Raw genomic sequence first — 26550 nt, 5'->3', positions numbered from 1 at the left:
AAGAGGCATTCAATTTTTATTTAAATTGTATTTGATATGCCATTGATATTTTTTAATTATTATTAATATTATTTGAAACTCGATTTTGCATGTCACTATAAAGTTATATAAGCCTCGCTTGTTCAATATTTAATGCAAAACTTGTTTGGGTCCCAACAAAAAGGTTAATTTGTTCAACCTTGGCCCGCGGCTTTGTTCAGTTTTAAATGTTGGCCCACTCTGTATTTGAGTTTGACACCCCTGCACCAGTGACGTGCGGTGAGGTTGATGGCTGGTGAGGCACTGACTTCATCACAGTCAGATTTACAAACATATGAACCCTAAAGAGTATCTTATTCACCATTTGATTGGCAGCAGTTAACGGGTTATGTTTAAAAGCTCATACCAGCATTCTTCCCTGCTTGGCACTCAGCATCAAGGGTTGGAATTGGGGGTTAAATCACCAAAAATGATTCCCAAGCGCGGCGCCGCTGCTGCCCACTGCTCCCCTCACCTCCCAGGGGGTGAACAAGGGGATGGGTCAAATGCAGATGACAAATTTCATTACACCCAGTGTGTGTGTGACAATCATTGGTACTTTAACTTAACTTTAACTTTACACATACAAACTGTAGCACACAAAAAAGCACATTTAATAAAAAACCGTTATTATGGTTTTACCTTTACTTAGAAATTAAGTCCATGCGCCGCAACTAAAGCCCTCACTTAAACTTTCCACGTGCAAGATTGAATCTATTTAAAAAAGTGTAACCGAGGGTTTATAAATGTCGCCTATACTGTATGAAACTACAAAATAACAAACACGGAGGCTCCAGTTTACACAAGGACCACTTTATTTACCTTCTTTCAAAAACCTCCGCAACGTGACATCACTTCTGCATATACTGTATAACAGCGCATAACAGGAACTTAGCATCACAAAGAGGAAAGCCCATGAAAATAGGTTACAAAAGTAATTTAATAAGAAGCCAAAAAGTGCAAAAACAATAATGTTCGTGTTGGAGGAGTTGTGAATTAGATACACCTGCAGTCTGCAGGTGTATCTAATGTTGTGGCCCTGCAGTCATTCACAACTCCTCCAACACGAACATTATTGTTTTTGCACTTTTTGGCTTCTTATGAAATATTTTTTTTAAATAGACTCAATCATGCGCGTGGAAAGTTTAAGTGTGGGCTTTAGTTGATATAACAATTCTACGGCGGGGGTGCAGGAGGCGGGATTACTGGAGCCTCAGCCAGTGCGTCTTTTGCAGCAGTTTTATGATCGCTCAGCACAAGAAATACATTACACACATACAGTTGTTGACAAAATACACTGTACATTATATACCTCAGCTAACTAAACTATGGAAATGTATAATATAATTCATATAGCAATACAGTCTCACTGCATAGCAGGCCAGCAGTTAGCCGAGTCCGGAATCCATGTTGAGGCACTGAGTGACGTGCCTCCACTGGCTGCTGTTCACCGCACCGTCTCTTCTCAGTATTTGAACGGCAAATGTGGAAATTCAGCGATTTTGAATAAAAATAATCTAAAACTGGTGAAGTTAAATGGAAAATAACTTTATAGTATAATCACTGGATACATATAACAATTTAATTTTTTTTTTTTCTTTTTACATTTTTTTTCTTTCCATGATGGCAGGTGAGGCCCCGCCTCACCTGCCTCTAGTGACTGCACGTCACTGCCCTGCACTATACAGTACATGCTTTTATTTGTGGCGGCCCGCCATAAATAAATCAGGTGCTACCCGTTGATACCGATGTGCATCGTAACACTGCTTCCTAACACAGCTCATACACACCTGATCTGCCAGGTGTGTATTCTACATTTTTTTTACACCGCCTTCGATACGGAACAAAAGCATACTAAATTTCCACCGGGTACGCATTAAAAGTGAATAACTGTTGTTGGGAGTTCCAAATTTATTTTGTGACGCTTTTTGCATCAGGCATTTACTCTGTGATCAAAGATAAGCGGTCACAAAAGGTGAATTATTTGCAGCAGCAGGGTAGATCCAGACATGCAGGACACCTCCACAAGCCCGGTGAGTGTGCATTACCAGTGTCATGAAAGGAGAGGCGTGGGAGCGTGCAGAACAGTCCAGTCTTTGACTAACGAGAGTCATGACTGGGGATGAATACCGTGTATTTTTTTTGGTACCGGTTCCTAACAATTACATTTCCATATTCCACACGTGCCGGGGGTTGCATGAATTCCAGGAGGGCGTGTCTTGCCAGAACACCGGCTCCAATTTGAGAGCAAGCTGTAATGAGCGTGTCGTCTATCCACATTGTGAAACCGCTTTAAGATACTAATCGTCACCACCATGGTGGTACACAAACTAAGTTTCTTGGAAGTAAGGTTATCACTGGAGGACTAGAGGAAAAGGAATGACTAAGCACGCCAATATTTTCATTGTGCTTGTTCTTAATATTACATACCGTATTTTCCGCACTATAAGCCGCCCCGGGTTATTAGCCGCACCTTCAATGAATGGCATATTTCAAAACTTTGTTCACCTATAAGCCGCCCCGGGTTATAAGCCGCGCCTACGCTGCGCTAAAGGGAATGTCAAAAAAACAGTCAGATAGGTCAGTCAAACTTTAATAATATATTACAAACCAGCGTTCTAACAATTCTTCTTCAGTGTCTGAATTAAAAAGTTGGGCGAATACGGCATCCAAAATGGCCGGCTCCGTCTCGTCGAAGTCATTAGAGTCAATGTTGCTGTTGTTGTCCAGCAGTTCCGTGAATCCTGCCTTCTGGAAAGCTCGGACCACAGTTGAGACCGATATATTCGCCCAGGCATTTACAATCCACTGGAAGATGTTGGCGTATGTCGTCCGGCGCTGTCTCCCTGTCTTAGTGGCGCAGGTCATCTTTTGCTCCCTCTACCTACGCACCATTTATGTTCACTTCTCTTGCTGCTGCTCTATTTCCGTGTTCTACTGCGTGACTTATTGCCTTGAGTTTGAATTCTGCGTTGTACGCGTGTCTCTTAATAGGAGCCATTTTGTGGTCTTTACAGATGTAAACACACAAATGAAATGAAACGTAATATCCGCGCGCTTCTTCTTCTATGGGGGCGGGTGGTTGCTTACAGTAGAAGAAGAAGCGCTTCCTCTTCTATGGGGGCGGGTGCTTACCTTGGCGGTTGCTTACCGTAGAAGAAGAAGCGCTTCCTCTTCTATGGGGGCGGGTGCTTACCTTGGCGGTTGCTTACCGTAGAAGAAGAAGCGCTTCCTCTTCTACGGGGAAAAAAGATGGCGGCTGTTTACCGTAGTTGCGAGACCTAAACTTTATGAAAATGAATCTTAATATTAATCCATATATAAAGCGCACCGGGTTATAAGCCGCACTGTCAGCTTTTGAGAACATTTGTGGTTTTTAGGTGCGGCTAATAGTGCGGAAAATACGGTACTTTTTTTTGGTGTTTTTTGTTTTAAAAGCCAGGGAGTAAGCCTCTGGATACAGCAAGGCTTTGAGAGCAAAACCTAAATGATTTAATTGGGAGCCATTAATAGTTTTTGTTTAGTTACTATGCACTAGCCCCTTTATTTTGTTAATACAAATTGTATGTATCATTCAATACCACACAATTAATACATCATCTGATTTACAACAATGCTAGCAAGTGTTACATATAATAAGATACACTTTATAAAAATATGTTATTGTGTTTAGTTTAGTTACTTGTCATAAAACATTTTCAGTTCTATAGTCTATTGTCAAAGTATCGTATCGGACTTGAAATCGGATCGGAGGCCAATACTGTTAATCGGGACATCCCTAGTCTTTATCATTGAATAATTTTGTAAATTTGCTTCTCGTTAGTTGATTATGATGAACACAGGAAAACGATTTCATGCAAAACATGTTTTATAACTAAATACAACTATCTAAAACGAGGGTCAGCAACCCGCGGCTCTCGAGCCGCATGAGGCTCTTTAGTGCCGCCCTAGTGGCTCCCTGGAGCATTTTTGGAAAATAATTGAAAATGGAAAAAGATGCGGGAAAAATATTTTTGGGGGTTTTAGTATGTTTTTTTGTTTGAGGACAAACATGACACAAACTTTCCCAATTTTTAGAAAGCCCACTGTTTAATATGTTTGTGCGTATGCTTCACTGATGAGAGCATTTGGTGAACATCGTTTTGTCCTACTAATTTCAGTGGTTCTTGAACTCACCATAGTGTGGACTGTAACACAACAGTTTGTTTACATGTAAAATCTTATACTCCTTCTTTGTCTCATTTTGTCCACCAAACATTTTATGCTGTGCGTGAATGCACAAAGGTGCGCTTTGTTGATGTCATTGACTTGTTGGAGTGCTAATCAGGCATATTTGCATCAGTGCATCACTGCAAGCTAATCAATGCTAACATGCTATTTAGGCTAGCTGTATGTACATAATGCATCATTATGCCTCGTTTGTAGGTGTATTTGAGCTCGTTTGATATCCTTTACTTTTATCTTTTTGTATATAATTTAGTTTTGCATGTCTCATGACACATTATCTGTATGTAATATTGGCTGCATTTCAGATAGTTGTTTGTGTGCCTCGTTGTTCCAGACCACAGCAAACATTACCTAGCTTGCCAAAGATTGTAATACATCTATTAAAAGAAGATAGACTGCTGTTTCCTTTAACTTGGACACACACATCTATACCTTTGGCCATTAAAAACCAGTAATTTCCAGTAGTTATCTCACCTTCTGAGTTGCCTCTGAATTACTAATAGTTTCTAATGTTGTAAAAATGTGTAGAATAAATATTACTTGTATATGGAAAAAAACACACAATACTTGGTTTAACAAAAGTTCACTTTTATTTTTTAAGAAAAAAATAAAATAAATAAGTAAATAATTATTGACTATTGTAACCCCCCCCAAAATTTTTTTTATAAAATAAAGGAATATTGACTGTTAGTGCATACTTGCCAACCCTCCCGATTTTTCCGGAACACTCCCGAATTTCAGTGCCCCTCCCGAAAATCTCCCAGGGCAACCATTCTCCCGAATTTCTCCCGATTTTCACCCGGAAAACAATATTAAGGGCGTGCCGTGATGGCACTGCCGTCCACTACAACCTGTCGACGTGTCCGCTTTTTCACCATACAAACAGCGTGCCGGCCCAGTCACATGTTGTATGCGGCTTCTGCATACACACGAAAGGGACTGCAAGACATACTTGGTCAACAGCCATACAGGTCACACTGAGGGTGGCCGTATAAACAACTTTAACACTGTTACAAATATGCGCCACACTGTGAACCCACACCAAACAAGAATGAAAAACACATTTCGGGAGAACATCCGCACCGTAACACAACATAAACACAACAGAACAAATACCCAGAATCCTTTGCATCCCTAACTCTTCCGGGCTACAATATACACCCCCGCTACCACCAAACGCCGCCCCCCCCCCCCCCCCCCCCCCTACAAGATACCGTTAACGTTATCAGTCACATACAAAACGGCTAACGTTAACGTTATTGTTAGCCACTGACTATGCTTAGGTAACGTTAGTCTAGCTAACATTACTGCAGTCCTGGTTGACATAAGAGGTAACGTTATTTTAGCCTAAAGGCTACAAGTGAGCAGATATGGAAATTAACCGGCAACAGTTAACGTTAGTTACTCACCGGCACTATCACTGGGACTGCAGGTTGAAGCAGAGGAAGAGGGGCGTGCTTCGTCGTCTCTGTAGCTGCTTCTCCACGACACGTTTCTCTAACCTTCAGGTTATGTACGGCCTGAACATGTTTCAACATGTTTGTTGTACTGCTCCCCTTACAGGAAAGCGAAACCTGGCAATAATTGCAGATAGCCGTTTCCTCGACGTATTTCTTAGTTTTTTCCGGTCCATTGTTGTTGCTGCTTCTGTATCTGCCGCCGAATGACTGAGCTACGTCATTTCCTGTGACGTGCCACAGGACATTTCCTGTGACACAGGATTCGTTCCCAGGGATTCAAATAAAGAACCACATCTTTTTCTTTATTATAGTGACTTCGATAACGGGAACCGTTTCTCAAAAAGGGATTGGAATCCATGGAATCGTTTTTTTTCTTATCGAACAATCGGGTGAACCGGTTTCGAACATCATCTCCAGTCATTAGCCACTTGTACCGTATTTTTCGGACTATAAGTCACAGTTTTTTTCATAGTTTGGGTGCGACTTATACTCAGGAGCGACTTATGTGTGAAATGATTAACACATTACCGTAAAATATTAAATAATATTATTTAGCTCATTCACATAAGAGACTAGACGTATAAGATTTCATCGGATTTAGCGATTAGGAGTGACAGATTGTTTGTAAACGTATAGCATGTTCTATATGTTATAGTTATTTGAATGACTCTTCGCATAATATGTTACTTTAACATACCAGGCGCATTCTCAGTTGGTTATTTATGCCTCATATAACGTACACTTATTCAGCCTGTTGTTCACTATTCTTTATTTATTTTAAATTGCCTTTCAAATGTCTATTCTTGGTGTTGGGTTTTATCAAATACATTTCCCCAAAAAATGCGACTTATACTCCAGTGCGACTTATATATGTTTTTTTCCTTCTTTATTATGCATTTTCGGCCGGTGCGACTTATACTCCGGAGCGACTTATACTCCAAAAAATACGGTACATGGACAACATTTGTTTACTCTGATCATCATTCGTATTAGAATGTTAATGTGTACATGGAACCTGAAAAAAATGATCTGATCATGATGTGCATTTTCATGCATCACACCGTAAATTGGAATACTTTACTTTGACATGCGCAGAACCTAAAATAAATGGAAAGGTGTGTTATTATTTGTGCTATGGCGCCATCTTTTGCAACAAACATGGCTTTGTGCATTTCTGCTTGTTCAACGTCATCACGGTATTTATTTCTAATGTTTTCCTTCTGTGTACTACTTTTGTTTTACCTCTCTTTTTGTAATGGAGCTGTTCTTTGCTTTTTATGTTGTGATTATGTACGGGTTGCGGCGCATCTTTATGTTACGACATTCTGTGTATGTGTCCGAGGCTAGCAGTTAGCACTTTAATTATCTGTAAAGTCGTGAATAAAACAGCTCGTTAAGACAACTGGATCCCTTTTTTTATTGTTACATCAACACATGACACTCCAGACCATACTTTTGTTTTTGCTAGTCTCGTTTTAAAGCAACAAACTCAACAGCATATACAGGTAAAAGCCAGTAAATTACAATATTTTGAAAAACTTGATTTATTTCAGTAATTGCATTCAAAAGGTGTAACTTGTACATTATATTTATTCATTGCACACAGACTGATGCATTCAAATGTTTATTTCATTTAATTTTGATGATTTGAAGTGGCAACAAATGAAAATCCAAAATTCCGTGTGTCACAAAATTAGAATATTACTTAAGGCTAATACAAAAAAGGGATTTTTAGAAATGTTGGCCAACTGAAAAGTATGAAAATGAAAAATATGAGCATGTACAATACTCAATACTTGGTTGGAGCTCCTTTTGCCTCAATTACTGCGTTAATGCGGCGTGGCATGGAGTCGATGAGTTTCTGGCACTGCTCAGGTGTTATGAGAGCCCAGGTTGCTCTGATAGTGGCCTTCAACTCTTCTGCGTTTTTGGGTCTGGCATTCTGCATCTTCCTTTTCACAATACCCCACAGATTTCCTATGGGGCTAAGGTCAGGGGAGTTGGCGGGCCAATTTAGAACAGAAATACCATGGTCCGTAAACCAGGCACGGGTAGATTTTGCGCTGTGTGCAGGCACCAAGTCCTGTTGGAACTTGAAATCTCCATCTCCATAGAGCAGGTCAGCAGCAGGAAGCATGAAGTGCTCTAAAACTTGCTGGTAGACGGCTGCGTTGACCCTGGATCTCAGGAAACAGAGTGGACCGACACCAGCAGATGACATGGCACCCCAAACCATCACTGATGGTGGAAACTTTACACTAGACTTCAGGCAACGTGGATCCTGTGCCTCTCCTGTCTTCCTCCAGACTCTGGAACCTCGATTTCCAAAGGAAATGCAAAATTTGCATGGTTGGGTGATGGTTTGGGGTGCCATGTCATCTGCTGGTGTCGGTCCACTCTGTTTCCTGAGATCCAGGGTCAACGCAGCCGTCTACCAGCAAGTTTTAGAGCACTTCATGCTTCCTGCTGCTGACCTGCTCTATGGAGATGGAGATTTCAAGTTCCAACAGGACTTGGCGCCTGCACACAGCGCAAAATCTACCCGTGCCTGGTTTACGGACCATGGTATTTCTGTTCTAAATTGGCCCGCCAACTCCCCTGACCTTAGCCCCATAGAAAATCTGTGGGGTATTGTGAAAAGGAAGATGCAGAATGCCAGACCCAAAAACGCAGAAGAGTTGAAGGCCACTATCAGAGCAACCTGGGCTCTCATAACACCTGAGCAGTGCCAGAAACTCATTGACTCCATGCCACGCCGCATTAACGCAGTAATTGAGGCAAAAGGAGCTCCAACCAAGTATTGAGTATTGTACATGCTCATATTTTTCATTTTCATACTTTTCAGTTGGCCAACATTTCTAAAAATCCCTTTTTTGTATTAGCCTTAAGTAATATTCTAATTTTGTGACACACGGAATTTTGGATTTTCATTTGTTGCCACTTCAAATCATCAAAATTAAATGAAATAAACATTTGAATGCATCAGTCTGTGTGCAATGAATAAATATAATGTACAAGTTACACCTTTTGAATGCAATTACTGAAATAAATCAAGTTTTTCAAAATATTCTAATTTACTGGCTTTTACCTGTATATACTACAAACCCCGTTTCCATATGAGTTGGGAAATTGTGTTAGGTGTAAATATAAACGGAATACAATGATTTGCAAATCCTTTTCAACCCATATTCAATTGAATGCACTACAAAGACAACATATTTAAAGTTCAAACTCATAAACTTTATTTTTTTTTTTGCAAATAATAATTAACTTAGAATTTCATGGCTGCAACACATGTTCAACAGTCCGGGGGTCTCCGTTGTGGTATTTTTGGCTTCATAATGCGCCACACATTTTCAATGGGAGACAGGTCTGGACTACAGGCAGGCCAGTCTAGTACCCGCACTCTTTTACTATGAAGCCACGTTGATGTAACACGTGGCTTGGCATTGTCTTGCTGAAATAAGCAGGGGCGTCCATGGTAACGTTGCTTGGATGGCAACATATGTATATGTTGCTCCAAAACCTGTATGTACCTTTCAGCATTAATGGTGCCTTCACAGGTGTGTAAGTTACTCATGTCTTGGGCACTAATACACCCCCATACCATCACAGATGCTGGCTTTTCAACTTTGCGCCTATAACAATCCCGGATGGTTCTTTTCCTCTTTGGTCCGGAGGACACAACGTCCACATTTTCCAAAAACAATTTGAAATGTGGACTCGTCAGACCACAGAATACTTTTCCACTTTGTCTCAGTCCATCTTAGATGAGCTCAGGCCCAGCGAAGCCGACAGCGTTTCTGGGTGTTGTTGATAAACGGTTTTCGCCTTGCATAGGAGAGTTTTAACTCGCACTTACAGATGTAGCGACCAACTGTAGTTACTGACAGTGGGTTTCTGAAGTGTTCCTGAGCCCAGGTGGTGATATCCTTTACACACTGATGTCGCTTGTTGATGCAGTACAGCCTGAGGGATCGAAGGTCACGGGCTTAGCTGCTTACGTACTCTGAACCCTTTGATGATATTACGGACCGTAGATGGTGAAATCCCTGAATTCCTTGCAATAGCTGGTCGAGAAAGGTTTTTCTTAAACTGTTCAACAATTTGCTCACACATTTGTTGACAAAGTGGTGACCCTCGCCCCATCCTTATTTGTGAATGACTGAGCATTTCATGGAATCTACTTTTATACCCAATCATGGCACCCACCTGTTCCCAATTTGCCTGTTCACCTGTGGGATGTTCCAAATAAGTGTTTGATGAGCATTCCTCAACTTTATCAGTATTTATTGCCACCTTTCCCAAGTTCTTTGTCACGTGTTGCTGGCATCAAATATTCTAAAGTTAATGATTATTAGCAAAAAAAAAAAAAAGTTTATCAGTTTGAACATCAAATATGTTGTCTTTGTAGCATATTCAATTGAATATGGGTTGAAAAGGATTTGCAAATCATTGTATTCCGTTTATATTTACATCTAACACAATTTCCCAACTCATATGGAAACGGGGTTTGTACTTCTGTACATGTTGAATGGGGGGAGACAACAGCTAGACGATTGCTTCATTCCGAGACTATTAAATGTAGTCCCCGCTCCACCACCAAAGTATAGCTGACAACTAAGGCATGCACAGGAAGTATAATTATAACCCGAATTTCGGAACATGTGTTTTCATAAGCTACAATCCGAATAACTTTCAGCATAAACCACCTGTCTCGATCTGAATGAAATTTTGATCCGAACATGTGTGATCGGGTCGGAATATTCCGAATGGCGTGTTTACATGAAGCATTTTATTTCCAGTTAGGCTTTTAATCCGGTTAAATGTGTCCAGGTGCACATAGCTATTGGGAGTCATGGGCTTAAAAAGTAAGTCCTTTATTTTCCTGCAGCAGCAAAACTTGCAATAAATGATATGCTTGGACGACATATAGTCAAAAGTGCTGTTTGTAGTTTAACTAAGATGATTTTAATACACCTGGATAGTTGTGAGGACACGCACTGTGTGCCAGAAGTTTGACCCAAAAACATGTAGTCAGTGTGAAGAGCTCACTGGCAGCACACAGTATGAAGACGTGAGTGACGAGATGGGCGCACACAAGACATCTGCAAACATGCTCGCTTGTTACATGTGCGCTGCTATTTTCAGCCTCCTCTGAACTCCTTTGAGTGTCTTGCAGCTTGGCCTACTCACTAATTTGGGACACTTCCTGCTAGCATAATAAACTCTTGGAATCTGGAAGTGTTTTACGCCAACTGGAGGGTGGTGTACAGAAGGCTGAGTGGAAAGTTAAACAGACTCAATGTAAACAAGGAAAGTAGCTAAGTTGACAGGAGCATATAGCAGATGATGTTATGACAAAAACTCATTGTTGAAGAAAGGCTAAATTGTCATTTTATTTGAGTTCTTTTATTGATGTGAAACAATTTTTTTGGACTTTTTCATCGTGATGATACTCGAAACCGGTTTTCCCCGGTTGTTCGATAAGGAAAGAACCGAGTCCTCGGACTCGAATCCCTTTTTGAGAACCGGTACCCGTTATCGAGACCACTATAGTAAAGAAAAAGAGTTGGTTCTCTATTAGAATCCCTCGGAACGAATCCCGTCCCGACCAGAAATGCCCCGTGAGACATCACAAGAAATGACGTCACGTAGCTCAGTCATTAGGCGCAGATAGGGAAAGCAGGAAAAACAATGGACCGGAAAAAGCGCTCCAAGGTGTAATAAAGTTCAAAACAAAAGGTATAATCCAATGAATAACTTTACTGAGAGATTTGAGCAGGGTACAAACACATGACGAATACTTTTACGACCAACCGGAAACATAGCAACCAGGCTAGCAACGCACCTCCTTTACGGCAGCTGTCGCAACGTTCTTAAAGCAACCGCAACACATACATATATATACAACATATATCTCTTTTTTTTTTACTTTTTTTTTTCTTTCCTTGTAAACAAAACAAAATCACACTGTATATGTGTTGTCTGTCTAATTATAAATAATGCAGATGAGGCGTGTTGGCTGAGTTCTTGACGTTTACTTTCACAGCGTGCTCATAACCTCATTCTTAGCTGCCGGGTGGCGACATGCAACAACACTTTTCGGGGCTACCACACATGCTCGTCACTCCCATTGCATGCTGGGTAGTGTAGTTGTTATATTCCCTAGCTCATAACATCACATCTTTCCCCCTATAAAGAAATAATGTTAACTCAATAAAATGTATTTCTTTTTTTAGCTTTAACTTTTAATTTTTTAGCATTGTAACCACATTTGCAAACAACTTTTCTCTTCATAGAATTTTCTTTCAATAAAGAAATAAAGTGCAAAAATGTCAAAGCATCATAACAAACAGTTTTGTCAAATAGCAGCAGAAGTGCACTTTTTGGAGAGCTGTATTATTTTCAGTTTTGTGCCCAAGGGACTGATTTTATTTAACACTATATTATTATTTATACACCTATAGTGATCACAGAGACAGGTTGTTTTTGTGTTACTGTATATATTTGTTTTTTCTGAAAAATCCCACTTAATATACTTTGGGTAACAACAGTCAATATTTATTTATTTATTAGATTTTATTTTTTTCTTATATAATAAAAGTGAGCCTTTGTTAAACCAAATATTGTGTGTTTTTTTCCATATAAAACAACCTATCTAAGAGAATCGATAAGGAATCGGTTTGATAAGAGGATTCGATAATAGGCTCAAACTCGATAATTTCTTATCAAACATCATCCCTACTTTTTCAGTCAGACTTAAAATTCATGTGTTTATTTAATTAGTTTTGTCCTAAAAATACATCCTGTTTTTAGTGTAAAATAACATACCAGTAATGAAATCTACCCGATGCAAACTGACCAGGGATCAAACCCAGTACTATTGTCTTACAAGACCAGCATTAACACGGCGTACACAACACCGAATACCTGGTAAATGGATTTTCTCAAAGTAAGAATTATTAATAATTAATCGGATATTTTCATAGCTACAGCATTAAGCTAGAGCAGGGGTGTCAAACATGTCAAACATGTTTTATCCGGCCCGCAAGATGAGTTTGCAAAATATAAAAATGAGTTGACATTTTTGAATGAAAGAAACTGCTGTTCCAAATGTGTCCACTGGATGTCGCAATAGCAATTCTTTGAATTCCCTGACTTCAGACGGGGCGGAGCTATATGCCGTGTGTCGACACTTCCGTATTTGGATACTATGTACTTACGTTGCTTATCAATGATAGTATACAACATGTGGATTGTTAAGTTCATGCTTTAGATGTCAAAGATGTTGGTAATGTAACCTGTTACATTTATACCCAAATAAATGCTTTTGATAATCTCGTGTTATACTTATAACTGGGAGGGATATTTGACTGATGAACATAATCACATAATTTCTTCAGAAAGTATAAATGACCACCAATGAAGATAGACTATTAACCGCTATATGTCGGTGTAAAAAACAACAAAAGAGACGTGGGAGACGCTTAACTGAACCAAAAGTTGCTTTATTACAAGCGAGCGTCATTATACAGGACTGCAGTTCCTGGCGGAGGTCAAGTAAAAAATGAGACACTCCTAACTTGAAGAAGCCAAACCATCAGCTTTTATATTCCTATCTCCTGTGTGTGTGTGTGTGTGCTAGGTCAGGAGGGCGCATCCTGACCATAAAGGGGATGTTTGTGTGTAAGTGACTGAAAAAACAACAGATCGTAACTTAGATGTTGGCATTAAGCTAAACATGTAGTCTCTTCTCACGGATAGGGCTATCACCTTTGCATACCAAGGTACGATTTTATTGCCTTTTCTTCCGCGAGAACTAATCCAATCCACACACAAATGTCAATATGTTGTGTGCCCAAACTGAAATACCTACTAGTTCAACTTTCGGTTGGCTTTTTCCAAGTTTTAAATGACAGTAGAATAAGCACATCTGTTTGGGGAGTCAGTGTAATGATCTGGAATTGACACTTTGTGTGGTGTTGGAGCTATCCGACTTTTTGTGTGGCCGTAAATGCGTCACTGGCAGAGTGACAAAGAAAGAGAACGACTGCTGTCGATATGACAGATGACAAAGAGTTGTTTTAAGCCTGGTTTGTACGGCAGACAATGACCAGTTTTGCTAGATAGAAGTGTTTTTTTTACTATGTTTTTGTTGTGGTTACGGCCGACAAACAGTTTTGCTCAATAAAAGTGATAAATGGAATTCCTGCCTTCTTTAAAGGGGAACATTATCACCAGACCTATGTAAGCGTCAATATATACCTTGATGTTGCAGAAAAAAGACCATATATTTTTTTAACCGATTTCCGAACTCTAAATGGGTGAATTTTGGCAAATTAAACGCCTTTCTATTATTCGCTCTCGGAGCGATGACGTCCGTTGTGACGTCACATCGGGAAGCAATCCGCCATTTTCTCAAACACATCATCGTCGGTGTGTTGTCGGAGGGTGTAACAACACGAACAGGGACGGATTCAAGTTGCACCAGTGGCCCAAAGATGCAAAAGTGGCAAGAAATTGGACGAAATTTGTTCAAAATACGAGGGTGTGGGGAAAGCCGACAAAATGGTCAGTCGTTTGTTCCGTACACTTTACCGACGAAAGCTATGCTACGACAGAGATGGCAAGAATGTGTGGATATCCTGCGACACTCAAAGCAGATGTATTTCCAACGATAAAGTCAAAGAAACCTGCCGCCAGACCCCCATTGAATCTGCCGGAGTGTGTGAGCAATTCAGGGACAAAGGACCTCGGTAGCACGGCAAGCAATGGCGGCAGTTTGTTCCCGCAGACGAGCGAGCTAAACCCCCTGGATGTCTTGGCTCACACCGCTTCTACCGTCCTTTATGCCACCGAAGATGATCAAGAGAAAAATATCGACCCTAGCTTCCCTGGCCTGCTGACATCAACTCCAAAACTGGACAGATCAGCTTTCAGGAAGAGAACAGATGAGGGTATGTCTACTGAATATATTAATTGATGAAAACTGTATTCATTACTCGCGGTTTTACGTAAATTATTATACATAAACTTTGTTTACCAATAATTTAGCTTAAAAACATTTATTTTTTTCAATCATTCGAGTACATTCGGGTAGTCTTGTGTAATGCAGTATTTTGTGTCTATTTAGGTATGGTTAACCTGAGTGAAGTCTCCCCATTATTTTGTTACAGGTGTTACAGGTTGTTAGTTGTTAGTTTCCTTTAATGCCAAACAAACACATACCAATCGTTGGTTAGAAGGCGATCGCCAAATTCGTCCTCGCTTTCTCCCGTGTCGCTGGCTGTCGTGTCGTTTTCGTCGGTTTCGCTTGCATACGGTTCAAACCGATATGGCTCAGTAGCTTCAGTTTCTTCTTCAATTTCGTTTTCGCTACCTGCCTCCACACTACAACCATTCGTTTCAATACATGCGTAATGTGTTGAATCGCTTAAGCCGCTGAAATCCGAGTCTGAATCCGAGCTAATGTCGGTATTGCTTGCTGTTCTATGGGCCATGTTTGTTTGTGTTGGCATCACTATGTGACGTCACAGGAAAATGGACGGGTGTATATAACGATGGTTAAAATCAGGCACTTTGAAGCTTTTTTTAGGGATATTGCGTGATGGGTAACATTTTGAAAGAAACTTCGAAAAATAAAATAAGCCACTGGGAACTGATTTTTAATGGTTTTAACCCTTCTGAAATTGTGATAATGTTCCCCTTTAAAGCGTCTCTACAGACGTAATAATTTAACAGTGATGACGAACATTAGGGCTGTGAATCTTTGGGTGTCCCACGATTTGATTCAATATCGATTCTTGGAGTCACGATTCGATTCAAAATCGATTTTGTTTTTATTCAGCGCGATTCTCGATTCAAAAACGATATTTTCCCGATTCAAAAGGATTCTCTATTCATTCAATACATAGGATTTCAGCAGGATCTACCCCAGTCTGCTTACATGCAAGCAGAGTAGTAGATTTTTGTAAAAAGCTTTTATAATTGTAAAGGACAATGTTTTATCAACTGATTGCAATAATGTAAATTTGTTTTAACTATTAAATGAACCAAAAATATGACTTATTTTGTCTTTGTGAAAATATTGGACACAGTGTGTTGTCAAGCTTATGAGATGCGATGCAAGTGTAAACCACTGTGACACTATTGTTAATTGTATTTATTTTTTATAAATGTCTAATGATAATGTCAATGAGGGATTTTTAATCACTGCTATGTTGAAATTGTAACTAATATTGATACTGTTGTTGATAATATTCATTTTTGTTTCACTACTTTTGGTTTGTTCTGTGTCGTGTTTGTGTCTCCTCTCAATTGCTCTGTTTATTGCAGTTCTGAGTGTTGCTGGGTCGGGTTTGGTTTTGGAATTGGATTGCATTGTTTTGGTATTGCTGTGTATTGTTTTGTTGGATTGATAATTAAAAAAAAATAAAAATAAAAAATAAAAAATTTAAATAAGAAAATTAAAAAAAATCGATTTAAAAAAAAAAAGAGAATCGATTCTGAATCGCACAACGTGAGAATCACGATTCGAATTCCAAACGATTTTTTCACCACACCCCTAACGAACATTGTTTTCTCTGTTGTGGTCGCTTGCCGTCACCTGTTACTCCTAGTTGCGTTGCAATTGCGCAGACGGGCACCTTTGAGGAAACGTTGCTAACAACCTGTAACATGTCTTTTAAAATTGAGAAACTTTTAGATGATAATACGGCAGCACGGTGTGGCAGTGGTTCGAGCTCGTGCCTCACAGCGAGAAGGTACTCGGTTCAATTCCCGGGCTCGGGGTCTTTCTGTGTGGGATAAGCCCCAAATTGAACTGTAGTATGTGAGTGTGAATGTTGTCTGTCTATCTGTGATGGCCCTGCGATGAGGTGGTGACTTGTCCAGGGTGTGTCCTGCCTTCCCCCCAAGTGCAGTTGTCATAAGCACCAAGCGACCCCTGTTTATGGATGGATGGATAGATAGATGACAACTATTCTATAAAAACAACACAATAGAATGTACTCCAAACCACTACAGCAGTTTTATGAAGCAATGCAATAATTATGTACAGCAGGGGTCTCAAACTCAATTTACCTGGGGGCCACTGGATGCAGAAACTGGGTGAGGCTGGGCCGCAAGAAAATATTTCTTAAAAAAGTCTAATATGCACTTTTTAATGAATTCACCTTCTTTGAATGGCTATCCCGCCCTAGCAACATACTTGCCTTTAGCGTCCTCTACAACCTGTTGTCGCGTCCGCTTTTTCACCATACAAACAGCGTGCCGGCCCAGTCACATGTTGCATGAGGCTTCTGCAGACAGACATAAGTGAATGCAACGCATACTTGATCAACAGCCATACAGGTCACACTGAGGGTGGCCGTATAAACCACTTTAACACTGTTACAAATATGCGCCACACTGTGAACCCACACCAAACAAGAATGACAAACACATTTCGGGAGAATCAATCAATCAATCAATCAATGTTTATTTATATAGCCCTAAATCACAAGTGTCTCAAAGGGCTGCACAAGCCACAACGACATCCTCGGTACAAAGCCCACATAAGGGCAAGGAAAAACTCACCCCAGTGGGACGTCGATGTGAATGACTATGAGAAACCTTGGAGAGGACCTCATATGTGGGTAACCCCCCCCACCCCTCTAGGGGAGACCGAAAGCAATGGATGTCGAGTGGGTCTGACATAATATTGTGAGAGTCCAGTCCATAGTGGATCCAACATAATAGTAAGAGTCCAGTCCATAGTGGGGCCAGCAGGACACCATCCCGAGCGGAGACGGGTCAGCAGCGCAGAGATGTTCCCAGCCGATGCACAGGCGAGCGGTCCACCCTGGGTCCTGACTCTGGACAGCCAGCACTTCATCCATGGCCACCGGACCTGTGCCCCCCACCCCCCTCCACAAGGAAAAGGGGAGCAGAGGAGAAAAGAAAAGAAACGGCAGATCAACTGGTCTAACAGGGGGGCTATTTAAAGGCTAGAGTATACAAATGAGTTTTAAGATGGGACTTAAATGCTTCTACTGAGGTAGCATCTCTAACTGTTACTGGGAGGGCATTCCATAGTACTGGAGCCCGAATAGAAAACGCTCTATAGCCCGCAGACTTTTTTTGGGCTCTGGGAATCACTAATAAGCCGGAGTTCTTTGAACGCAGATTTCTTGCCGGGACATATGGTACAATGCAATCGACAAGATAGGACGGAGCTAGACCGTGTAGTATTTTATACGTAAGTAGTAAAACCTTAAAGTCACATATTAAGTGCACAGGAAGCCAGTGCAGGTGAGCCAGTATAGGCGTAATATGATCAAACTTTCTTGTTCTTGTCAAAAGTCTAGCAGCCGCATTTTGTACCAACTGTAATCTTTTAATGCTAGACATAGGGAGACCCGAAAATAATACGTTACAGTAGTCGAGACGAGACGTAACGAACGCATGAATAATGATCTCAGCGTCGCTAGTGGATAAAATAGAACGAATTTTAGCGATATTACGGAGATGAAAGAAGGCCGTTTTAGTAACACTCTTAATGTGTGACTCAAAGGAGAGAGTTGGGTCGAAAATAATACCCAGATTCTTTACTGATTCGCCTTGTGTAATTGTTTGGTTGTCAAATGTTAAGGTGGTATTTTTAAATAAATGTCGGTGTTTAGCAGGACCGATAATCAGCATTTCCGTTTTCTTGGCGTTGAGTTGCAAGAAGTTAGCGGACATCCATTGTTTAATTTCATTAAGACACGCCTCCAGCTGACTACAATCCGGCGTGTTGGTCAGCTTTAGGGGCATGTAGAGTTGGGTGTCATCAGCATAACAATGAAAGCTAACACCGTATTTGCGTATGATGTCGCCTAGCGGCAGCATGTAAATACTAAAGAGTGCAGGGCCAAGAACCGAACCCTGAGGAACTCCGCACGTTACCTTAACATAGTCCAAGGTCACATTATTATGGGAGACGCATTGCATCCTGTCAGTAAGATAAGAGTTAAACCACGACAAAGCTAAGTCTGACATACCAATACGTGTTTTGATACGCTCTAATAAAATATTATGATCGACGGTATCGAAAGCAGCGCTAAGATCAAGAAGCAGCAACATAGATGACGCATCAGAATCCATCGCTAGCAGTAGATCATTAGTCATTTTTGCGAGGGCTGTCTCCGTAGAGTGATTTGCCCTGAAACCGGATTGAAAAGGTTCACAAAGATTGTTAGACACTAAGTGTTCATTTAGCTGCTGTACGACAATTTTTTCGAGGATTTTCGAAATAAAGGGAAGGTGAGACACCGGTCGGTAGTTTACCATGAGGTCAGGATCAAGGTTAGGTCTTTTGAGCAGAGGATGAATAACCGCTTTCTTGAATGCTAGGGGACCAGTGCCAGAGGAAAGTGATAAGTTTATAATATTTAGCACTGATGGACCTAATAATACAAAAAACTCCTTGATAAGTTTCCCAGGAAGTGGGTCAAGTAAACATGTTGTTTGTTTTATCCCACTTACACGCCGTAATAGTTCCTCTAATGTTATTTCATCAAAAAGAGAGAGGCTATTTTGTATTGCAGTATCCGTCGTAGATACAGTTGTATCTGTGTTCATAGAACCCAGTTGTAGCTGGGATGCGTTGTTTTAATCTCCTTTCTAATGAGTTCAATTTTCTTATTAAAGCAATTCATAAAGTCATCTGCCGAGTGGGTGGAGCTATTGGGAGGAGTCCCTTGTTGGGTTAGCGATGCTACTGTACTAAACAAAAATTTAGGGTCGTTTTTGTTGAGGCGGATGAGATTTGAGTAATATTTAGCTTTAGCTAAGGTAAGCATGCGTTTATACGATATTAAACTATCACTCCATGCTTGACGGAAAACCTCAAGCTTGGTCGCGGGCCATTTGCGTTCCAACTTTCTACATGATAATGTATGAGCTCTGGTTTCTTCTGTAAACCATGGGGTGCGCCTTTTAGGGGCCCTTTTTTGTTTTAGCGGTGCTATACTATCAATGGTTTTGCACAGGGCATTGTCAAAGTTGTTAGTTAGGTTATCAATAGAGCCGACATAATTTGGGAATGGTGCCATTACCGAAGGCAGTAGGTCAGCAAGAGTCATCGTTGTGGCAGCATTAATGTTGCGGCTGCTATAGCAGTTATTATTATTATTAGTTTGTTGACAATGAGTCAGAACTTCGAATTTTATAAGGTAATGATCGGACATTACTTTAGTATACGGGAGTACCATAACTTTGGAGGTGGTGACACCCCTGACCAGCACTAGATCTATCGTATTACCGTTGCGATGCGTAGGTTCATTTATTATTTGTGTAAGACCACAGCTATCAATTATAGTCTGGAGCGCCACGCACTGAGGGTCCGATGGGGTATTCATATGGATATTAAAGTCCCCCATTATGATTATATTGTCTGCGTGCGTCACTAGATCAGCAACGAACTCTGAGAATTCATTGATAAAGTCCGAGTAGGGCCCTGGGGGGCGGTAGATAACAGCCATATCGAGAGGCAGCGGTGCGACAGACCTCATAGTAAGCACCTCAAACGATTTGTATTTATTATTTAGGTTAGGGGTAAGGTTAAAGTTTTCATTGTATATTAGTGCGACACCCCCACCCCTTTTAAGGGGACGGGCAATATGCGCATTCGTATAGTTAGGAGGAGATGCCTCATTTAGCGCAAAAAAAATCGTCTGGTTTGAGCCAGGTTTCGCTAAGACCAATGACGTTAAGATTGTTGTCTCTAATGACCTCATTAACTAATAACGTTTTGGGAGACAATGATCTTATGTTTAAAAAGCCCATATTATAAGTATTGGGCTGTTTTGACGAGTTTTTGTTTAAATTATCCGTAGTAGCAATATTAATAATGTTGCGTTTATTATACGTAGTGCACTTTAAATAGTTTCGACCATATCTAGGAATTGATACGACGGGAATTTTCAGATTGTTTGCTTGATGCTGCAATCGACTGAACGCATCATGATTTGCCACCTCAGTAGAATGCATATCTACCCCGGACACATTCACAACAGAAAACACATTATGTGAGTTGTGTGTTATTCTAAGAAAATTGCTATGCGTACAGGCATTATCCAGCCTGGTGCTGGCTAGTTCTAGCTTAACTGACTCCTCACCCGGACTAGCAGGCTCTGTAATTGCCTGTGACCGGGCTTGCTCTAGTGTAGTTAGTCAAATGTGATTTAAACAGTAGTCTATGTTTTTAGCCAGGATGATGGCGCCTTCCTGGTTAGGGTGAAGGCCGTCTCTCATCAGCAAGCCTGGTTTGCCCCAGAAAGAGGGCCAATTATCAATAAACGTTAGTCCCTGTTGTCTACAGAAGCTAGCCAGCCACTTGTTAAGCGAGACTAATCTGCTATATCTCTCATCATTGCCTCTCGCAGGCAGGGGGCCAGAGACAATTACTCGATGCCTGGACATCTTTCTAGCGAGATCACAAGTCCTGGCTATATTTCTCTTTGTAATCTCTGACTGTCTCATTCTAGTGTCATTGGAGCCAACGTGTACAACTATATTCGCATAACTAGTGGTGCGATTAGCCTGTCGTACGTGTTTACTAGGCCTGTTGCGAGTTAGCTCCCTAAGATTAGCCTCAATGTCAGGTGCTCTGGCCCCAGGGATGCACTTAATTGTGGCTGGTTTGCTAAGCTTTATGTTTTGGGTGATGGAGTCCCCTATGACTAAGGTGTGGTGCCCGGTAGACTGGGGTGTAGGACTAGCTAAAGAGCTAAATCTATTATGCGTCTCAACCGGTACACCGTAGCTTGTAGGCCGCTTAGGACTACTACAGGCTGGGCTACTTAGCTCGCTACAGCTAACGCTAGCAGATGTGTCCGCAACATCTAAAGTTACGAGATTACTCTGCTCTAACTGGCGGACACGGCCCTCTAGCAGAGCCAGCCTCTCCGTGAGTAAGGTGCAAGACGCGCAGGAAGCCATACTCACGGTGTTTTCTGTCACCGAGTGAAGTTCCTACTGTCTTCCGAGAAGTCCTGGTCACGGTGTGCAGGAGTAGATTCCTTCTGACCGGCGACCGGCGCCGCTTTTCTCCGCGCTAGCTTCGTTAGCTTAGCAGCTAGCTGCTAGCTAGCTGCGGGAGGGGTGGAGAGACAGAGATCGGGTGATTTGCAAGTTAAATAGTACTACTAAATATGTTGAGAAAGTAATAAAGAAAGCTGCAGAACAATTAAAAGCACACAAATAGAACGATACTTAGCTTTTTCGAAACAGCGAGCAGTCTGCGAGCAGTCACGCACGGTGAACCGGAACCGGAGAGAACATCCGCACCGTAACACAACATAAACACAACAGAACAAATACCCAGAACACCTTGCAGTCCTAACTCGGGGCGGGGCGGGGTTTGGTGGTAGCGGGGAGGCGGGGGTGTATATTGTAGCCCGGAAAAGTTAGTGCTGCATGGGATTCTGGGTATTTGTTCTGTTGTGTTTATGTTGTGTTACGGTGCGGATGTTCTCCCGAAATGTGTTTGTCATTCTTGTTTGGTGTGGGTTCACAGTGTGGCGCATATTTATAACAGTGTTAAAGTTGTTTATACGGCCACCCTCAGTGTGACCTGTGTGGGTGTTGATGAAGTATGTCTTGCAGTCGCTTACGTGTGTCTACAGAAGCCAAATACGACATGTGAATGGGCTGGCACGCTGTTTGTACAGGCTGTAGAGGACGCTAAAGGCAGTGCCGTCACGGCACGCCCTTAATATTGTTTTCTAGGTGAAAATCGGCAGAAATTCGGGCCACACTAACATTAAATTGTCATATTAACGTCCAATTGCGGCCCGTGGGCCGCGTGTTTGAGACCCCTGATGTACAGTATTTAACTTCGAGAGTGGACGGTATCTCCTTCCAGCTGCTTCTCCATCCTGTATTTTCATGGATAAATGTCAGCCGTTTTTATTTTAACATCCTTGACTGGTCTTATCGACTCCTTTTGGGTCAGTGTGGTGCAGACTAGCAGTGATACGCTCCAACTGCTTCACCAAGTTTGCTAGCTACGTGAGCTGTCATGTTTTTGATTATTTATTTCTTTAAATTCAATGAATATCACCCATTTTTTCTTCTCGGCCCGTCCTTCATACTCACGGTCTTCCTTTCCATGCTAACGATAAAAACTAAGTTATATCCATTTTTATCTTTCAGCTAATGCTAGCGAGTAAGACCGACTGTTTCGGAGGCTACTAACACAAATGTTTACTCTCAAACTAAAGTGTAACAATTAGCTGAGAAACAGATTGTATCCTGAAAACATGAAAGCTGTGGCACTCGTATTCTGAGATACTGTACTACTGTACTATCAGGTACAGTTTTGGTTCAGTGTGTACCGTATTGTCAACACGTCTTTCTATGAGGAAGCAGTGCCTGGGGAATCTGTGGTGGGCTCTCTATTTCTGGGGCTGAGGTTGCCGAAGTAGTTAAAAAGCTCCTCGGTGGCAAGGCCCTGGGGGTGGATGAGATCCGCCCAGAGTTCCTTAAGGCTCTGGATGCTGTGGGGCTGTCTTGGTTGACAAGACTCTGCAACATCGCGTGGACATCGGGGCGGTACCTCTGGATTGGCAGGTGGTGGTTCCTCTCTTTAGAAAGGAAAACCGAAAGGTGTGTTCCAACTATCATGGGATCACACTCCTCAGCCTTCCCGGTAAGGTCTATTCAGTTGTACTGGAGAGTAGGCTACGCCAGATAGTCGAACCTCGGATTCAGGAGGAACAGTGTGGTTTTCGTCCTGGTCGTGGAACTGTGGACCAGCTCTATACTCTCGGCAGGGTCCATGAGGGTGCATGGGAGTTTGCCCAACCAGTCTACATGTTCTTTGTGGACTTGGAGAAGGCATTCGACCGTGTCCCTCGGGAAGTCCTGTGGGGAGTGCTCAGAGAGTATGGGGTATCGGACTGTCTGATTGTGGCGGTCCGCTCCCTGTATGATAAGTGTCAGAGCTTGGTCCGCATTGCCAGCAGTAAGTCGGATCCGTTTCCAGTGAGGGTTGCACTCTGCCAAGGCTGCCCTTTGTCACCGATTCTGTTCATAACTTTTATGGACAGAATTTCTAGGCGCAGTCAGGGCGTTGAGGGTATCTGGTTTGGTGGCTGCAGGATTAGGTCTCTGCTTTTTGCAGATGATGTGGTCCTGATGGCTTCATCTGGCCAAGATCTTCAGCTCTCACTGGATCGGTCCGCAGCCGAGTGTGGAGCGACTGGGATGGGAATCAGCACCTCCAAGTCCGAGTCCATAGTTCTCGCCCGAAAAAGAGTGGAGTGCCATCTCCGGGTTGCGGAGGAGACCCTGCCCCAAGTGGAGGAGTTCAAGTACCTCGGAGTCTTGTTCACGAGTGAGGGTAGAGTGGATCGTGAGATCGACAGGAGGATCGGTGCGGCGTCTTCAGTAATGTGGACGCTGTATCGATCCGTTGTGGTGAAGAAGGAGCGGAGCCGGAAGGCAATGCTCTCAATTTACCGGTCGATTTACGTAGGATCACCTATGATCATGAGCTTTGGGTTATGACCGAAAGGACAAGATCACGGGTACAAGCGGCCGAAATGAGCTTCCCCCGCCGGGTGGCGGGCCTCTCCCTTATAGAGAGGGTGAGAAGCTCTGTCATCCGGGAGGAGCTCAAAGTAAAGCCGCTGCTCCTCCACATCGAGAGGAGCCAGATGAGGTGGTTCGGGCATCTGGTCAGGATGCCACCCCGAACGCCTCCCTAGGGAGGTGTTTCGGGCACGTCCGACCGGTAGGAGGCCACGGGGAAGACCCAGGACACGTTGGGAAGACTATCTCTCCCGGCTAACCTGGGAACGCCTCGGGATCCCCCGGGAGGAGCTGGACGAAGTGGCTGGGGAGAGGGAAGTCTGGGCTTCCCTGCTTAGGCTGCTGCCCCCGCGACCCGACCTCAGATAAGCGGAAGAAGATGGATGGATGGATGGATGTGTACTGTATTTTCTGGACTATAAGGCGCACTTAAAATCATTTGTTTCCCCTCAAAACTCGACAGTGCGCCGTAAGACCCAGTGCGCCTAATGAACGGAATAATTCTGGTTTTGGTTAACGACCTCAAAGCAATTTTATTTGGTAATAAGTGTGACCAGTAGATGGCAGTAAAACATAAGAGATATACGTGTAAACTGCAATATGATGGCAATATGACTCAAGTAAACAACACCTACATTTTATATGTTCCATTGAAAATATAAAACATTACACACGGCGCTAAAAAGTCTATCAAAATGTTTTAGTATGACTGTAACGACGGGGTCGCATCGTGATGCGGGTGTGGTTCTCCCAAGGATGCAGACGGCTTCGGACACAGCTTGCAGGTAGGAATATGATTTATTTAAAATATAAATCATACGGTGAATAACAAAAGACATGCATGTAGCACAAAAAGGCAAGAACAAAAGGGCTAGCGTGGGAGCTAGCAAGCCAAAATAGCCTAGCGTGAGAACTAGCAGCTAAAGCACAGGAAATAATCGTCGTCATCAGTTGTGTGGGAACAAACTAGTAAGCCAGACCGAGTGAGGCCAGGGCAAAGACTAAATAGCCCTCTGATTAGTGCCTGGGCAACAGGTGCGTGTCCCGAACACTAACCAGAGGCAGGTGAATGTAATCGGTTGACATGGCAACTGAAAACAAACAAAATCAAGGTGCTGAAAACACGTGACTCAAACATAAACAAACTATGATCCGGGCAGCGGATCGTAACAGTACCCCCCCGTTAAAGGACAGATTCCAGATGTCCCTTGACACAAAATAAAACTAGAACCCAAAAAACAAGAAACAGTTCAAGAGTCAAGGGAGGGCGGAGGGAGGATTTGGTGGTGGGTCGCCAGGCCACGTGTCCCCGAGGAAGAGTCAGGTGGCGGCGGCGAGTGGAACGCTGCTGCCGCAGGCGAGGCGGGCGACCACGGAAAGGCCACATTCGTGGCTGCCGAGAAGGTGGGCGAGAGTGGCGCCAGAAGTTCAGCAGCCGGAGAGTTCTACGTCTACGTCTCGGGTGTCGCTCCTGTTTGCGCCATTGGCGTCCATACACAACCCTCCGAGAGCGCCGCTTGCGCGACCAGACCACTCGAGGTTGCTGAGACGACGATGAGGGCGAGGAAGGTGGCGGCGTCCCGGAAAAGCCCACCGGAGACGAGGAGAGAGCAGACGTCGCCTAGGAAGCGGGAGGAGTCGTCGTCGCCGTGGAAGCGGGAGGAGTCGTCGTCGCCGTGGAAGCGGGAGGAGTTGTCGTCGCCGTGGAAGCGGGAGGAGTCGTCGTCGCCGTGGAAGCGGGAGGAGTCGACGTCGCCGTGGAAGCGGGAGGAGTCGACGTCGTCGCGGCAGCTGGTGCAAGTACTGGTGCTAGTCTTGGAGCCGCGACTCGTGCTAGCCTCATAGCAGGGACAGGGGTTGGTCTTGGAGCCGGCGCTGGTGTGGGAACCGGCCTTGGAGCCGGCGCTGGTGTGGGAACCGGCCTTGGAGCCGGCGCTGGTGTGGGAACCAGCCTTGGAGCCGGCGCTGGTGTGGGAACCAGCCTTGGAGCCGGCGCTGGTTTGGGAACCAGCCTTGGAGCCGGCGCTGGTGTGGGAACCAGCCTTGGAGCCGGCGCTGGTGTGGGAACCAGCCTTGGAGCCGGAGCTGGTGTGGGAACCAGCCTTGGAGCTGGCGCTGGTGTGGGAACCAGCCTTGGAGCCGGCGCTGGTGTGGGAACCAGCCGAGGAACTTGACGTGGTGGAGCTTGGCGTGGTGGAGCTACAGGAGACGAAGCTTGGTGTGTCAGCCGAGGTGCAGGAACAGGTGCAGATGCTAGCCGAGGTGCAGCTGGAGGTGGCCTAGC

At 43.1% G+C, this 26550-nt stretch overlaps 1 protein-coding gene across 1 annotated transcript in view; it reads left to right on the top strand.

Annotated features, from left to right (window-relative positions):
• Window positions 1–26550, top strand: part of LOC133609791 (uncharacterized) — a 205355-nt gene that overhangs the window by 22084 nt on the left and 156721 nt on the right. The window lies entirely within an intron of this gene.

The sequence above is a fragment of the Nerophis lumbriciformis genome, linkage group LG07 (assembly GCF_033978685.3).
Source record: "Nerophis lumbriciformis linkage group LG07, RoL_Nlum_v2.1, whole genome shotgun sequence".
Taxonomy (NCBI): Eukaryota; Metazoa; Chordata; class Actinopteri; order Syngnathiformes; family Syngnathidae; genus Nerophis; species Nerophis lumbriciformis.
This window is presented reverse-complemented; position numbering and strand designations above follow the sequence as displayed.